Raw genomic sequence first — 17879 nt, forward strand, 5'->3', positions numbered from 1 at the left:
ATTCATGATAACAAGCCTCCGTGTTACTGTCCCTGGGAGCTGAGGGGAGAGTCAGGACAGAGGGAGAGTGGGTCTGACAGGGGCCTCTGCCCGTGCTCTGCAGGGCTGCAGAGCACAGTGGGGACGCCTGAGGCCTGGGCAGTGGGACAGCTGTGGGGAAGTCTGACCGGAAGTTGGACCTTGGCTAAGAACCTCTTCCTTAAAGGGGGTATCCTCTATATTTACCCACGTTAGGCCACGTGGATTTGGGAAATGCAGTCATGGCTACTTAGCCTGCATCACAGATTAGTCCTCGTGTTTGCTGTTTTGTGTCCAAAGCAAATGGCTTCGAGACCTTTGTTGAGATAGACGTTTCAGCAAGGGCAGCTTAATCATTAGGTTGAGAGCAGGAAGGTCAACGCAGGTCCAGTTTATTTATTTGTTTCTAATTCCAGTAGAGGAACCCTAATTAATTAATAACTTTCTGGTGAGGGGAAATGAATTGGGTCGGTATGCTCTCCTCTTTTAGGGCCAGTTTTAACTTCTCCTTGATAGCCTGTCAGTGCAGTAGCTTTAGAGGACCCAGCCTTATCAGCCCATTTCCTTTCTTGTCACAAATAACTTGAACTGCAGCTGATCTTCTCTGAGGCTTTGACAAGACCCCCAACTCTCTTGGGGTTCCCTTTGTCCCATCTATTGCAGAGGGCAATAGACGGGCCGGCCCCATGCTGGGGCACTTTGTCTTCACGGCCTCCTTGCTGCCTGGAGCTGAGGGTGCAGAAAGCCTTGGAGTACCCATCTGGAGGAAGTCAGTCCGAGGAGCCCTCATAGGCTGTGCTCTAGGAAACTTAGTGCATGTCTCTATTTGCTTGGTAAAAGCTCTGTGCTGACCCCAGTGTGATGGTAGGCACAGAAGCATCTTGCACAGTCATGTATTGGCAATGGCAGCTGGTTCTCACTAAGGTACATCCTGGCCATGGCACAGAAATAAGAGTCCCTACTACTCACTAGGGAATTTGCCATGGGTGAGAGGCTGCACTGTGGGGACAAACCACATTATCCCATCTAATCTCTACAATAATCCCTTGTTATATTACGATTCCCACTTTACAGGGAACAGGATTGAAACTCAGAGAAGTTAGGTAACTTGCCCAAGGTCACAGAGCTAGCAGATGGCACAGCTGGGATTCTACCCCATGCACTTGGTTTTGAAGCCCATGCTCGTATCTGCTTTGCCTCCATTCTTCCTTAAGTACCTGTTTAAAATCCATTACATTTAGGAAACCGTCTTCTCTGAGCCATAGCCTTCTTTCATTCTTATCACTGTGAGACCAGATACCAAAAGTCAGAGAAGACCAAAATGGTTTATAAACTCCCTTTATGCTTATAAAATGCAGTGCCGAAAAAATGGGTTACCCCTGGCCTCAGTTGAAGATAGGAGTCAGTCTTCTGAGTAAGCCAGCACCCTCCTTGTTTGGGGGTACATGGCTGAGGCACCTATTTCCTCCGCCCAACCTCTGCTGGCACAACAAGGGGACCAGTCAAGCTGGGGAAGGGGTCAGGAGGGATGGGAAGAGGGGGGCAGGCCTTATCCTTTCAGGAGAAATTGTGGACCAGTGGTTAAGTCCAATCACGTCCCTTTTACCTCACTTGGGACCCTGAGGAGCAGGTACTCCTCACTTGATTCTTTTACAGAAAAACTAAAAGACAAGCAAGCATGGTTTTTAGAGTTTTTAAGGAATTTGCAAATGCCACATATTTTCTTCCTCTTATCTATCTTCTGGCAAAGGACACCCAGATCCAGGCAGTTGCTTGCCAGGAACAGTAGATGATAGCCGTGCCCATGGCCCACCCATTGCCACGTGGTAATGGCAGAGGGCCCCTGGCCCGGGAGGGGCATCTCCCAGGCTCTCCCAGCATGCAGCCCAACCCCTTACACTGGGCCGTGTTTTCAGGCTACAGGATATACTGCCACCCAGGAGTGAGGTTTTCTAGCCGGAGCCTTTGTGTATGCCTGACAGGGTCTGCTTCCTCCACAGGGAGGTGATGGGCAGGAGGTCCAGGCAGGTGCAGCCCGCAGCTACAGCAAGACCAGGTTTCTTGGCACTGATTCTGAGATTCCGTCTATTGACCGGCTTTCATGTGTGGACAGCTCAGAGGTCAGAGAAAGGACCTTTACTTCTGGATTTTTTTCCTCTCCTGCAACCTTCTGACTAGGAGATTTCCCTCTTCCTAGCTCGGGACGTGCGCCGGCCAAGTTGCCGTGTGAGGCGGTTACCCCCGAGAAGAGCAGGGAGTCCCAGTTGGGCTTATGAAGAATGAAATCAGTCCCAAGCTCTGATCTCCGTGAAAAGTTGTTATTAAATTCTGAGCGTGGCCCTGACCTGGATTTAAAGATTTGCAAGAAGACAAATTCCAAACAGATGCCCATTAGGGCCCTGACAGCCGCAGCTTAAAGATAACATTTACATTCTGCCGGGGTCTGTGTCTCTCTGTTTCCCTGCTTGGCCCCTCTCCCGTCTCCAGCGGGATCAATGCCTCAGCTGAGGTTACGTGGAGGTGGCCACATTCTTTTAAGCTGTTTGCTCAGTGCTTGGTTTGCTCTGCTAACACGCTGGGCACTTCTTCCAACAGGCCTGTTTGCCCAGTATTAGGGCTGTTTGCCGAAACACCTACCCCGATCCGAGGGGGCTCAGCTCTCCAAACAGTTGGTTCCTGCATCTGTCAATCAATAACACCAATCGGGTTCCTGATACGGACAGCAAGTGTGGCCAAGTTCAATATTTGCCCAAACACTGCCCCCTCCCCGTGCACCTGACCCCCACCTCCCACCCCGCGCTCGACAAGGCGGACATTCGCCGAGCACTCAGGCTGCCGGTAAGAGGCAATGGTGGTAAATAGGGAGCTGATTCCAGGAAAGAAGGGCACACGAACAAACACGAGAGCTCTTTTATGAGAGGTCATTTACTGAAACGCACAGCGGTTACCTGCGCACCCACCCCTGGGGTGATTAAAAATGGCAGGCCCAGGGTTCTGGTTTCTCCTGTGCTGGCAAAGGAGACTGGAGTTCCACTTATGAAGCTTGAGGTTGAAGCCAAGGGTTGGTTTGGAGTCACAGGTGATCCAAGTGACATTAGGATAACAGCAGGCCCAAGAAGTCAACTCCTGACGAGGACAAAATGATAGCAAGAGAAAATATGTCCTAAAAAGCAAGTAATGTTTAATGGGTACAAGTTTTTCAAGTTTTGAAATTTGGTAGAGGTATTGGTTCATGATATTGTGAATGCACTAAATGCCACGGAGTTGTTCCCTTTAAAATGGTTAATTTTATGTTGAATTTCACTTCAGTTGGGAAAAAAAAAGTGAATCCCAGTGAGCCCAGGACGTTTACATTTGAGAGGCTCTAATGCCTATCTCGGGCTTTGGTTCAGAGTAAATGCTTAATAAATGTTTATTGAAAGAACAACCTAACATTTGCACAGTCAACAAAGCTCTTTGTTACACATTAGCTCATTTCATTCTTAAAGAGCCCTGTGAGGTGGGCAGGGGTAGGTATTTTTGCACTGTAAAGGGGAAACTGATGCTTCGAGAAGAGAGGGGCTTGTATAAAGTCACATAGCTAGTAGTGGTGTGCTGGGATTCAGACCCAAACGTCTCTGGCTTCAAAGTCAGTGCACATGTAAAAAACCACACTATTTTATCTACCTCATGGCTTCCAGGACAGAAGAGAAATAGATTGCTACAAATATTACCTCCCCCTTCTTTTAGGGTAGTTACTACTATAAATATTTTAAAACCAGCAAAGCCACCTTTTCTCCCCTACAGTTCCTAGCTTAGTGCCTGATCAATATTTGCTGATTCATTCAGTTGCAGAGACCAACCTCTGGTTGCTGTGGAGACCGTCCAGAGCAAAACTCAGGCAGATTAGGGTACTGGTGATGCCAGAGGACTATGGCTGCTAAGTGTCCAGGAGGAGGAGCTGAAGCCTGTGTGTAGTGACTCCCAGAAGCCTTTGCTGGGTGCGGGGTATCCTCTGTGCACCAATGGCACAATGAGTGAGGGAGCCTGGTGGTGGCTAGGCCATCTCACCACTGTTACTTGTCATACTGGGTGGTGGTGGTATGGATCCTTGTTCAAAAAGTATCAAGAATTTCAAGGTGGTGACAACAGGGCACTAAACCCAGAACGTGTCCCTCCGAGGACAGGGTCTGAGAGGCTATACAGCAGGCTAGCCGTGGAGCCTGCTGGCCTCCACATGGCCTTTTCTGTGGGAGTTGTGTGTGGAGCTAGAAATTGGTGGAGTGGGAAGCAGGAAGTTATCTCCTCCTGAGGGTGTCCCCCATTCCCTTAGGGAAATGTCTGCTTCCTCCCTCGCCCCATGGTCAGGGCAGGCTACAGACCTGCCTGGGTCTCCGTCCTGGTTCAGCTACCAAGATGCTGTGTGACTTGGGATGGGGAACTTAGCTCCTCTGAGGCTCTGATTCCTCAGTTATGAAATGGTGCCCATATTTTCCTCACCAGCTTCTTGAGAAATCAAATGGGAGGATGCCAAGGAGCCTGGCACAATACCAGAACTTCTGTGCCCCTCTTTCCAGATCTCAGCCCTTCTCCTACCAGAGTAAACCAGACCAAGTCACCTCCACTCCATAAAAGCTTTAGGCTGGCTGGCTAACAAGAATCTAAACAATAGAAAACATACACGGATTGAAAACTCAAATGCTTGCCAGGCTCTTTGGCATCCTCCCAAGTGCAGAGGAGATATGAAAGTGGCTCCAGAGCAAGACTTAGGGAGTGGTGGGGACTGTGGTAAACTGGAGGTTTTGTTAAAACCACTGAAATCCAAAAGAAAAAACTTAAAGGGAGGGATTCTGCAAAGTTAACTAGGCTGTGTGGGAGGTCATTTTGAAAACTGTGAAACAATAAGTTGAGAATTGGGACAGGGTAGGTACATTAGGTTGCCACTAAGGGAGAAATTAAAATGCCTTAAGGTCCTAAAAGGCGAGTTACAAATGTGGCTCTGAGATTCTTGGTTACGAAGCAGTAAGGGCGAGACAACCAGCCACATGCCTCTTATTGCCTATGAAGGAAACAGGAAGCATTTCTGGTTAGCCGCCTCTGAGAGACTCCTGCAGGGACCTCAGGTAGAGCATCTTGACCTGTGTACTAAGGGTGGGGCGGCGACGGGCCCAGACTTCTAATGTAGGCAATACGCAAATGCAGAGGAGCTTAAAAACAAAAACACACTGGGCTGAAATTTGCTCTGCTTTTATTGCTACTGCAATTGTAATAATGTCAGTGATAAAATTCTCTTCCATGAAAAATCTTCCTTAGTTTTAGGTGTAAATAATTGAAGTGGTACTGTGAAGCTTAATAATAATGGTAATAGTAGTAATGATAATACAAAATATATAAGCTTCATATTAGAACAGTTTTATTACTTATCTGTCCACACACATTTTATTGTATACTGAAGTTAATTTGGAGACCCCTTAATTACAGAGTTAGCTCCCAAAACACAGACTCCACCCATATGCATTTGTTTGAAGAGTTATTGTAGGCTCAGGATGGTTTACTGTCTCTTTGGGCATAATTTCTTTCTCAGCACCCTGTGGTATCATGTATCCAACCTCTTAAGGGTAGAATGCAAATAAATGATGATGCACAGAGCTGGCAAAAATGAAAAAAAATAACTTGAGTTCTTTAAGTCAATCACTCTAGGTGACCACTGGAGTTATTTTTGTTTAAAATTTAAAATGGGTAAAGAGTGTGAACTGTGAGGCATAAATTTTTTGCTATGTAAGTGCATATTTTAGTTCATGCTTGAAATAGTTTACTAAATTTCAGTAATATTTTTTAAAGTGGGACATTTTTTAACTATTTTAAGTAGAACAAGATTCAGAAAATGGATTTATCAATAAATTGTATCTTTTGCTGACATTTTAGTTTTATTAAAGTCTTCTTATTAGTCACTGGATATTTATTTACATAAATTATTACATCAGACTGTAGCCAAAGAATCAAAGTTCAAACTGATAGGTGTGAATAAAAACCATCATATAAATAATTGTGCTTTTTTGGTCCTGTAGGAATTTGGAGTAACTTGCAATGTCTATTGTGAAACCAGCAGCTGGTTTATAATTATTCTGAACTTCTAAAGAAATTTTAAGTGAGGCACCTGAACCAACCTGAAATGACATGAACTCAGTGGAGCTCAACAAAGAAAAAGATAAAGAGCCGAAGAGGAGGCAATTGAAACAATGTGTGGATGTTTAAAAAGTATAGTAACGCTTTCAAAATCAGGCGTACTTCACGAATATTCGGAAGCAATGTGAACTGGCACATCTAAGGTACTCTCGCTATCATTATTTGTTGCATTTTGTGAATTTTGCAGAAAATATTTTGTTGCACAGAAGAGGAGTGAGTTAAAAAATGATCTGCCTGGATGTCATGCATCTACTTACACTGCTGATTTGCCACCTCTGATTGGGCTTCCTAGGCTGGGTGGGCGCCCTGGTTGGGGGGGGTCTCTGTCAGAGGCAAAGGTGTGGCAGAGTCACTTACCATCAGAGCTTTTTTCTGAACCGGCCCCTACTCCTTTGTGAAGGGGTCCCTATTTACGTTCTTTCGTTGGAAGGAGCGGACACCCATTTGGGCTGGCTCGAGTCGAGGGTGTCTGGATGCTCAGTGGCCTATTCCATAGCTGTGTCTCATCCTTTCCTGGCACCAGTGCTGGTAGGGAGACCTGGGGAAGGTTGCCAGTCTCCAGGGTGCCCCAACTCATAGCAACCCCTTCATCCATTTTTAGGTAGCTGTGTTCAGAGTGGGGTCATCTAAAGAGGCAAATAGGTACATTCTCCAAGGGCCTTTGTGGGAAATTCTTAGGAATTTAATCAACAAAGTCAACAAATAAGTGTTTAGTGCCTTCTTTTAGGCTCAAGTCTTGTGCTGGCCACCATGGGGTCACAGAATCAGACCAGACCAGAGGCAGAGGTGGCTGTGAGAGAGAAGCAGGCAGTTGTGAGGACCCCGCAGAGGAAGGTGAGAGAGTTTGCCCTAGGGGTCTCACAGAAGGGCTGGGAGCCTCTGTAGAAACTGACATAGGCTAAGAGAGAATATCTCTTGGAGGTTGTGCTGTGCTCATAGCCTAGAGCCTAGAACACCAGTTACCAGCTCTGTGACCTTGAGCAAGTCCCCGCCACTGCCCCCGTACACCTTCTGGGACTCACTCCCTCCTCTGAAAAGTGGGCATGGGTGGTCATTGAAGCCCAGCCTCACTGCTGATGTATGAGGACAAAGAAACAAGGATTGGAAAACTCCAGGCTCTCCCCAGAGGGGAGACACTTCATAAATCGTGGCCGATGTCAAGCTCCCAGTGTCTCCCGTGAGACTGCCTGGGGTGGGTGGTTCCTGACCCTGATGCACAGTAGAATCAAGGGCCTGACTTACACTCAGGGAGGGCATTTCTGCAGCGGCTGAGCTAATTGTACCCATATGGTACTCCGGTGAGTGAACCCAATCCAAACGCGGAGTGCCTGGGGGCACAAATACCACACCCTTGCATGACCTTTCTGAAATACAGTTTGTCTCAGTGGAGCTTTTGAGAGAAGCTGGATAGCTCTCGTAAACTATAAATTGCCATTTTTGTTGCTAATAATAATAATGACAATTCCTGGGCTCCTGTCCTGGGATCATAGACTGTAGGCAACTTTCATCCCTTATCCATGTGCTGGACAAGCACCCAAAATAATAATGTCAACATTCCTTATCCCCAGAGTCTCTCATTAGGACTGTGCCATGACCTACTGACCCATCTCTAGGTTCAGCACCTGTATGAGGGCCTGCTCTGGTGCCAGGTCACGTGTTTCAGCTACTTTTTGATATATTACCTAATTTAATCCCACAGCTACCCTGTGAGGGAGATCATTTTACTGTGCACAGAAAAGGCAAGTGGCTTTTCCAAGGTCACACAGCCTGCAAGAGCCAGAGTTGGGATATGAACCCAGGTCTATCTGAGTCCAGACCAAAGCCCCTAAATTCAGCCTCTTTGCTGTCTGATGGACATGGTTCCACCTACAGGATTTACAGGTCAAGATGACCATCCTGAAATTGGTTCCTAAGAAAAGGAAAGACCGTAAAATAAAGTTCCTGACCTAACTCAGTGAAATATCTTACACTCAGTTACCACCACGTCAGAATCGGTAGGAAGTCTGGTCAGTGCCTGGAGCACTCTCAAGGTGGCAAGAAGCTGTTGAATTAATAAAATGCATTAAGATGATTGCAGGGGAAACAATCTACAGAGTATAATACACTGTTTGGAGGCATTTTCAAGTACTTCCGAAGCTTCCTGTTTCCACACCAATAATTGATAGACTAACCTCAAATTGTTCTTATTTGTTCATTAACATAAGTCCCCCAAGGACTCTCTATGCAACACTTTATTAGCTTGGATTGAGTAATATATTTTAACGCAATAAAATGACATTATTTTTAAATTATTTTTTAATGTGGACTTTCCAGCCATTGACTGCCCTCTCTGATAGGTCTGAATTAGTGAGTTTTAATTGTGTGTAAAGAAGCAATAAAATAATCGTTACTTAGACGATGGGGTTATTCGTTCATGGCTGAGACCAAGCTGGGCATGTCACATGCACCATCCCACTCAGCCCCACAAAATCCTGCAGTGTGGGTACCGCATGCCCCTACTTCATAGACACTGAACTCATGCTCTGAAGGATTCAACTCCTCGCCCAAAGCCCCCGGCTAATGAGTGGTGGTGCCAGGAGTCAAGCCCACCCAGGCTAGTCACCTCTTTCTGCAACTCCCACCAAACATGGCCAGGGTACGAGCAACAGGTGGTGCTGCATGAGGCTGTCTTTGCCTGGAAGACTGGGCCTGCTAAAAATGGGAAGGCAAGAAATGTAAAAGAAGAGAGAAATCAAGACAGGTCCTCACAGTTTATTTGCTCAGGATTGACTACCCCTAAGTGCCAGGTGGGCACATAAAGGTGAGGGAGAGGTGGTGTGCTGGTTAATTTATGCATCACCTTGGCTAGGCTATGGTAACCAGCTGTTTGGGCAAACACCAGTCTAGATGTTACTGTGCAGGTAGTTATTAGATGTGATAAACCTTTTAAATCAGTAGACATTGAATAAAGCAGATTACCCTCCACGATGTGGGTGGGTCTCATTCAATCAGTCAAAGGCCTTAAGAGCAAAAATTTAGTTTTCCTCAAGACTGCACCATAGAAACGCTGCCTGAGTTTCCAGTCCGCTGCCCTGTGGAATTTGAACTCCAGATTGTAACATTAACTCTTACCTAAATTTCCAGGCTGCCAGTCTGCCCTGTAGATTTTGGACTTGCCAGCCAATTCCTTAAAAAAAGCCCCTCTCTCTCACTCTCTCTCTCTCTCTCTCTGTATGTATATATGTCTGTCTATCATCCATGTACCTATTATCTACCTATCTAATCTATCCATCTATCATCTATGTATGCATGTATCACCTATCCATCTATCTATCTATCATCTATCCTATTGCCTATTAATTGTGTTTCTCTAGAGAACTCTAATACAGGTGGAGATGGGATTCCTTCTGTCAGGAAGCTCACGTGGTATATTACTCACATGGATGATCAGCACAGAAGCAGACAGTTACAAGAAGAATCTAGGGTGCTAATACAGTAACCAATTTCCTTGTAAGTGATGTTGGGCCGCACGTCAGGGACTCCCAAAGGAAAGACTAGAGCGGAGACACAGGTGGACGCGGTTCAGCCAAACTCCATCATATATTCCCACTAAATCTGGTGTCTCTTTCCCCCTAAGTCTTGAAGGATCTGATATTTGTTTTAATACTCTGAGCAAGTATAAGCTCCCGAAGAGACCTCAAAGATAGTGAAGTACAAGTCTTTCATTTAATAGATGGGGAAACCAGGTTGCTGAGAGTTTTTTTTTTAATCAAAGTGACAAAGGACCAGATCATGGTGACCAGGAATATTTAGCCACGGAAATAATAGCAGTTACTTATACACATTTTATTTCGTTACACCTTCCTATGGCTGAGATAAAATGAATTCTAGACCCCACATAACTGGGATTTTTACCATTCTGGACGCCTTTGAAAAAGAACCAAAGAAACTAAAACAAACAGCTCTCAGGGATCTATCTGAGAGTGCCATGTCTGGGCTCCAGGCGCACTTCATGCAGTCTCCTGCAGGCACCCTGGCCCAGCCCCGGCAGCGTGGCTTGGCAGCCTGGCAGAAGCACTCGGCAGAGCCATCTCCGGGCAAGGTCCTCTCAGGAATAGCCAAAGGGTTTGTAGCCACAAGAGTTAAAATCAAAGGAGCTTCTAATTATCTAGAAAATTCAGTTCCCCAGAATGTGCCGGGGAATCCGTCTCTCCCCTGGCGTCCTTCTATCAAGCAGTGTTGAGGCCCCTGTTGCTCTTACCTTTCACTCAGACGTTACCTTGGTAAAGAGGCCACAGACCTCATCCTCGTCTTCGTTCCCACGGAGGGTGCTGATAGCACAGTGGTGATCAATCCCCTTTGACAGAAAGAAACGGAGATGAAGAGAAGGGTGCAGATAGCTTCTGACCCTAGCTGCCCCTGGGACAAAGAAGGAGTGGGGTCCTGGGAGGCGGGGCCTGCACTATGGGTCCCAGGGATGCCCTGGTCTGTCACTGGGAGGGGAAAGGGCAACATTTATTTAGCCTGGCCTTACACATTAGATCCAGACCAGCTGCTCCGTGGAGGTCCAGGCCAGTGACAGGTGAGCACATGGACAAGTTTTTCAATCATGGTTTTTTTCTTTCCTTACAGTTCACTCAGATCCAAGGCAGCCTGTTTTGTGGTGATGCTCTGTGGCCCTCTGTCCCCTTTCCCAGGGGCTATCCATGGTTTTAATGGAGTAATAATCAATCATGACTGTGTTCTACAGACTGTAAAGCATGGTACCAACATTAGCTATCTTTGTTTTTGATAGGCCCTAAAGGGGATGGGGAAAGGAGGGATCTAGAATTGGGGGACTTTGTCTTCTCTAATCTCCTCCTGTCTGGTCACCTTCCAGAGAGCAAGCCACCTGCCCCAAATTGCAGGGGGCAGGAAAGCAGGGTTAGGGTTGGGTAGTGAGGATGGGTGGAGAGTGAGGGGACTGTTTTCTTAAGGCCCACAGACTGGTCTATGATGAGACCCACAGGATCCCAAGAGGAGGGTGCAGCCAGGCTGGAGGGAGGCCAGGTGGGCAGCAGCTTCAATGCCAGGCTGAGGAGTCAGTGCTGTCCCTTGGGGAGATGCCAGCCCTGTTTACCAAAACCTGCATGGGGCCCCTGAGTGCAAGGACACTCGGATGGTCCAAGTCACTCCTGAGTTGTGACCTCTGTTCCAGAAACAGGGTGACTTACATAAACAACCAGGTCTTCAGACCACCAGAGACCAGGGGCTAAAGCGGTGGGGCTGGGGCAGGACGGAGAAGCAGACTTCTCTAAGGAAAAGCCCCAGAACGCATCCCTGGAGGTGAAGAAATGAGGGCTGTGATAGTTTCACCGTTATCAAAATTACGCCCAAAACACATTTGAGTAGAATTTAGAAACCATGGGGCAAGGAGGCAGGGGTGTACCCGAGTGAGTACTGCACCCACATACATCTCAGAAAGTGAGCTTACCAGTAGAAATGACCTGAGGGTTCTGGTAACAAGAGTTGCCATTCAAGGTAGGTCTTGATTCGTTTCTCCCATGAAGTAGGAAACGGAAAGTCAGCAACGGAGAGCAGAATTCATATCTAGGTTGATCCGGAGTGCCCTGTCTCTTCTCCCTCCCTTCTACCAAAATATTTCCCCCCTTGGTCTTTCTCACTGCCTTATATTTCACCATTAGAGACTTACTGCTTTGGTTAAGTCTCCAAGGATTCTCTAGACAAATGCAAAAGTTCCTGGGAGAGGCAACAGGTAAACCTGGTGTGAGATCCGGCTTAGGTAACCGGGACCCAGGATTGGGTTCACTGGGGCCCTGAGGAGCCAGGAGGGGTGAATGAAGGAGAGAGGGAGGGACAGAGGTTACTGTCCCCACTTTCCAGGCGAGGAAACAGACTTAGGCAAATGAAGAAAGCAGTTAGCAGTCTGAGGTGGGACAAAGTCAAACTTCACTTTCTTCCCCCAAATTGGTTCTTCTTCAGTGGTAATGCTGAGCAATTTGTCCAGAGAAAACAAGCATTGGTTGCGTTCCCCACTCTGCCTCCAGCGCAACCCGGGATGTCCAGCCAGCACATGGTCCCTTCGCAAATGGGTCCGTTCATTTGCTGGACTATGGCGTCTGTGCCTGGTCCTAAGTCACATAACTGTGCCCATACAACGAGAGTCTGTGGAATTTCAACTGAGACCTAAGAGACATTGCCATTGGTGTCACTCTGGAACTTGGAGCTCTGGTAGATTTAAGGGTGGGGTGGCCGTTACAGGGCTACAAAACCCCCAAGTTCTGAGCAAGGAGAAACTCTTTGCTCTGTCAGGGAGCCAGACAGACAGGGGAGAAGGGGGCAGAGGCATGAAGAACCATGGGAGAGATACCCAAGGAAGAGCCCCGGTCCGTGTGGTCAGGGAAGACGCCCCGCTCCAGGGAAGAGACACTTACAATGTCTGTCCGGCGGGATGTCGGTCCCACCGTGGAGCAGGGTCTGCCGAGGTGGGGCTCCCTTTTTCCTCCTTGTAACTGGGTATGTTTATGAATGTTACCTTGAACTTGCTGTATCATTGGATATTGAATTTGCAGGAGGCAGATAACTTTAATTCTTAGGTTGTTGGTTTCTGGATCAAGAGGCATCATAGTTGCATTTATAAAGGGATCACCACCCCTCACTGCTGGTATGGACCTCCCCCCTCCAGGCCACCTGGAGACCCTGTTCCTGAGCACGATGCTGTGCCTGGGGAACTCTGGGGCTGTATTCCCTGTGTGTGTGTGTGTGTGAGAGAGAGAGAGAGAGAGAGAGGGAGTGTAGTGTGCTTACAGGATGGAGAATGAGCTAGACTTGGGGACCTGAAGAGCAAACTAGCCATCGGGACTCATGCACACCGGCCTCCAAACATCTCTAGTTCCTGGACTTAGGGGCATCTGGCAGGACCGCACACCCAGGCCCCTGTGCTAGAGTGGGGCCGCGAGACCCAGTCTGGCCAGTGAGCTGTGAGCAGAAGTGCTCAGGGTCTATCTGGGGCCCTGCAGTCTCTTGCCCTCTCAGGGTAGCCAGCAGCTTCCTCATCCTGGATCCCACACAGAGGAGGCATAGAGCATCCCAGACAACTCACGTCCGAGAAATAAACCTCCGTTGTTACAAGCCATTTCACTTTGGAGCTGTTTGTCACCGTGACATATCCTGGCATTCTGCCTGCCTTCCCCAGGGCTTAAGCAGGGCCTTGTCTCAGGATCTTTCTGGAAACTAGGTGGAGGGGCTGCTCTATATGAACTGGGGCAAGCCCAGGCACTGGCGACATTCCCTGGTCCCCCCTGCCAGCCTCAGAGCCACCCCTCAGGCTGTGGGGCTCGAGTGGCAAACAGCAGAGGGCGCCAGAGGCCTGTCATCGTGGGGCCCATCACACGGCTTTGGGGAGGCTGGCGCTGTAGTTGGGTGGCACTTGGGCCTTAAGTGGGGAGAGAGCGCAAGACCTACTTTTCTGTGCCTGCAGTGGTGGGCTAGTGTTTGCTGGTGCAGACGCTCCTGTCAGTGGGCTTCGTAGAACATCTGGGCATCCAGGAGCTGAGGGCCCATGGTGGTCTTACTACCTGTCTCTGAGCCTGGCTCTGCCTCAGGTGTCACATAGTCAGACCCAGAGCAAGGCTGGGAGGGAAGCCAGAAACCAGGCACTGCTTGCATACAGCCGGCTCACCCTGGCACGCTGCCGCGGGGTCTCAGGCCTTCCCCAAGGCTTCTGTTCTTGAGGCCTCAAGCCTACCATTACACTCTTGTCCACAGAGCCCACTGCCTGTGTTGAAATGCAGTCCTGTTTCTTTTGGGTGGAGGATGGGTGGAAGCCGGAGGGGACCAGACTAACAGCTGCTGTTTCCTAGACTGACATGTGCTCATGAAGGAGCTGAGAGCTTATTCAGCCCAAAGAGCTTTGTCCTGGGAGTCAGGCAGCTGTGTGATTGCCTCTCAGTCCCTTTCCCTCCCTGGGCCTCAGTTTTCTCAGCAGTAAGAAGGGGGTTTGAGCCGGCCAGGCTCTGAGTCCCTTCCAGCTTCACAGTCAATGCTTCTGGAAGCAGGTTTCACTGCTCAGGGATGGGGAGGCAGCCTGGCTCTGGGAAAGGGGTGGGAGTTGGGGGGCTACCAGGAGAGAAAAGGGTGCAGAATAGGGGAAACCTGAGCCACTAAGAGTCACTAGCTGTATACGAAATTTTGCCATAAGTGTCTGGATTACCTTCTTCGGCTTGCTTTTCTTTAGTGTTGGCGTGTGTTTCAGTATTTACACTTTTCCAGGTCATGTAAAGGCCAAGGGCAGGTCAAGACCATTGTACCTAACCCTAGTTGGCCCAAAGTCAGACAGAAGAGATGATGGGGCCTGAGCCTCCTGCCTTCCCTCCCTGGCCTCCCCAGGTGCTGTCCTAGCCTCCTGGTGCTGGTCTCCTCCCACCTGGGCAGGAGGTCTGGCCTGGTCTCTGGAGCCCTAGTCAGGTCTGTCTTCCAGAAAGAAAAAGGAGCAGAATACAGCCCCTGAAGTGTCTGAACTTAGTGTTGGAGGCACTCATAATAAGGTCATGGTGGTGGGTGTTGTGATAATGGCCTGCACTGGCTTTCATGGGTGCATGGGGGAGGTGTGGGGGGCGGTGGGAGTCTGGCCCTGCCTGGGGATGTAAGGGGGATGGGGGCTTTGCTCTCAGGGAAGGCAAAGCTTGAGGTAGGCTTGAAGGAAAACATGTAAGAGTTCCCTTCATGGGGGTGAGGGGTGGGAAAGAACTTTGCAGGAAAGAGTAAAAACATATAGAAAAGCTGGCAGAAGGAGAGAGCAGGCGCCCCTCTGGTTCTGGAAGTGTTCGGTGCTGCTGGAGCAAATGCGTGTGAGTGGAGATGAAGCTGAGAAGAAGGTGGGCCTTGGTCCGAAAGCCTTGGGGTGCAGGTTGAAGCAGCCCGCTGTCGCTGGTAGGTGGTGTAGAGACGAGTGAGGAGGCCATTGCTCTAGCTCGGAAGCGGAGACAGTCAATCAAAGCAGCAGTGGGAGGAGTGGGGAAACAGCTCCACTCCATGCTGGGTGGGTGATGGCAATCCAACTGGGTGGCTGTTCGGACGGGCGCGGTGATGAGGAAGAGGGAGGTGGGGCTGGCTCAGGCGGTGACTGCGTGCAGCCACTCCCCACGCACCGGGGAGAGGAGGAGCAGGCGGGGTGCACGGCAGGAGGGGAGATTCAGGCATAGATATGCTGAGTTTTAGCTGCCAATGGCCATTTCAGGGTATGTCCCTTAAGCATCTGGGTAGAGTTTGGAAAATTGACTTGGGTGTCCAACAGAATTTGGGGAGTATTTGAGTCCCTGCCATGCAGATGAGATGATTAAAGGGGCATGAATAGAGGGAAACAAAATAAAAGGCCTCAGAGAGAACCCTGGGGAGAACCAGCATTTCATGAGCACAAAGAGGCAGGGAAAGGGGTAGGCAGAGGACAGTGTGACAGAGGTCAGGGGAGGCGCAGGGAGGAAGGAGTGGTCACCACTTCCAGGGGCTGGGCAGGCTCAGGCAGACAAGCCCAGGACTGACCATTGGCAGGAAGGTCGTCGGCACCCTTGGCCAGGGTGGTGATGGGGGAATGTCAGACCAGAAGTCAGTTACGGTGCTGAGCCGCGGGTGGCAGGCTGCCTGCACAGCTGGGCCCTCAGTGATCCGTACAACACATGGTCAGGAAACACTTGTGAATGAATGACTTGGGGGTCGAAGAAGAGACTTTGTTGTTGTTGAGATTGGTGAGTCTGGAGATTTGAGCATCTTTATTTCCCACTTTCTGGCTCCCACAGTGAGTCAAAATCAGAAAGGCAATGGACAGGGGGTTTTCAGTCCTTGTCCAGATCTGGAAATTACGTGGAGGCCTGTTAGGAAAGTCACGAGGGCCCCTTGGCTGAGGGGTGAGAATGCCTTTTCTCTTGGGTTTCCCGTAGCTCTGGCCTCATCAGTTACCTCCAATGGTGAGCTGGGCACTCAGAACAGCTCTAACTCACTGGGCTCCTGTCCTCGGGGGACTGGGCAGCTGGGGAACCCCAGCCAGGTCCATTGCAGGGAAGGAGCTCCAAAGCAGGAGCCATGGGCCAGGATTCTAATCCAAACTGCCACTATCTTGTGTGAGACAATCGTCCCTCTGGGACTCAGTTTCCCCATCCGTAAGGCAGGGGTTCCAGTTCTGCATTCATAGGGGTATCCCAAGGATCAGATGGGATAATGGATGTGAAGGTGATGTGAAAAGTAAGAAGTGTGATACTTGTGCCAGGTATTTCTTTGATCATTTGCTAATTCATGCATGCATGCATTAATTCAACAAAAAATGACAAAATGTTCATACGTGCTATGATTACAAAATACTAAGTGTTTGGGGCAGAACAAGTAGGCAGACCTTGTGATAAAACCTGCCTTTGACCCTACTTATCCCTGACCCCCACCACTGGCAGGGGAAAGAGAAGGGGTGGGGATGGGGGTAAACGGGCATCAGTGCCCCAGGCTAGGAGGGGTGGCTGACAGCTCTGACACAGCCTGGAATCAGTAGGCCCTGCTGCTTGGGATTCAGGGGTGCTTGGATTCCCCACTTCCTCTGTTCTGCTGGGAGGAGTTTATACTGGGTAAGGCCAAGAGTTGTTTTTCTGCCTTGTCACCTTGACCCCAGAGGTACGTCATCTGCACATCGACCACTGACATGGGTGAAGGCTGCTGTCCTTTGTGCCTGTGGGAGAATCCCAGGGCAGCGGACAGTCATCAGAGGCACTCAGTGGACACAGCTGGCTCTGGATATGAAGGCACTGGATTCAAATTGGATGGGTGACTTGGGTAAAGTACTGAACCTTCATGAGACTCAACTTCCCCATTTGCAATATGGGACTCTTAATACCTGCCCCTGTGTCTTGTGAAAATGAAGTCGGGATCTGAGAGAACTTTGAAATGTTATAGAGATGCCTCCTTCTCTTCCACTGACGTCAGCTCATTATCACTGAAATCATCGGACCACCTTTCTGGGCTCCTTCCCACTTCTGATGAACCCCTTTCTGACGTGTCTACTAAGTTAGACAGCCATTGAAGTGCATCCCTACTCAGACGACCGGGTATTTAACTGACCAGTGAATGTCTGGCTTGCTGGTCAGGACTGGCTGATTTCTTGTCAGGACCAAACTATCACAGCTATGGAGGTTGTAACCCAGATGATTCTGGGCCTCAGAACCCCAAAACCTCAGAGCAGGAGGGAGCCTTGAAGAGTGTGTGCTGTGGCAGAAAAGAGCAGATGGGTAAATTGCTTGGACGGTGTCCCTTAGGCATGAGTGTCTGTTTTGGCAATCTTGCCAGCCTTCTTTCCTGCAGTGAATCTGGGGCCAAGGTGGGTGTCCTTCAAGGGCAGGGCCCCACAGAGGCGCACCCCACCCCTCAGCACGCACCCATGGGCAGTCTGGCTGAAGAGTAGGAGATGCTGGGGATTGTTGGGCTTCACACATTAGCTTGGAGGTTTAACTACCCATAAATGACTTCAAGGTGCATTACATGCTGCCATTCGCAAATTGGTGGAGGCTGACTATGAACTGTTGCCACTCAAGGCTCGTGGGAGGGAAAGAGATTTTGGCCTGGGGAGGGCTCTGCCTATTGTCCAGCGTCTCATCACAGTGTGGATCGGCTGTTCTCCACCTGTCAGCAAACTCTCAGACTCACGAAGTGATAACAAAGAAAGCCAACTTCTGGGGCTGTGG

Source organism: Manis javanica, chromosome 8 (genome assembly GCF_040802235.1).
Source record: "Manis javanica isolate MJ-LG chromosome 8, MJ_LKY, whole genome shotgun sequence".
Lineage (NCBI taxonomy): Eukaryota > Metazoa > Chordata > Mammalia > Pholidota > Manidae > Manis > Manis javanica.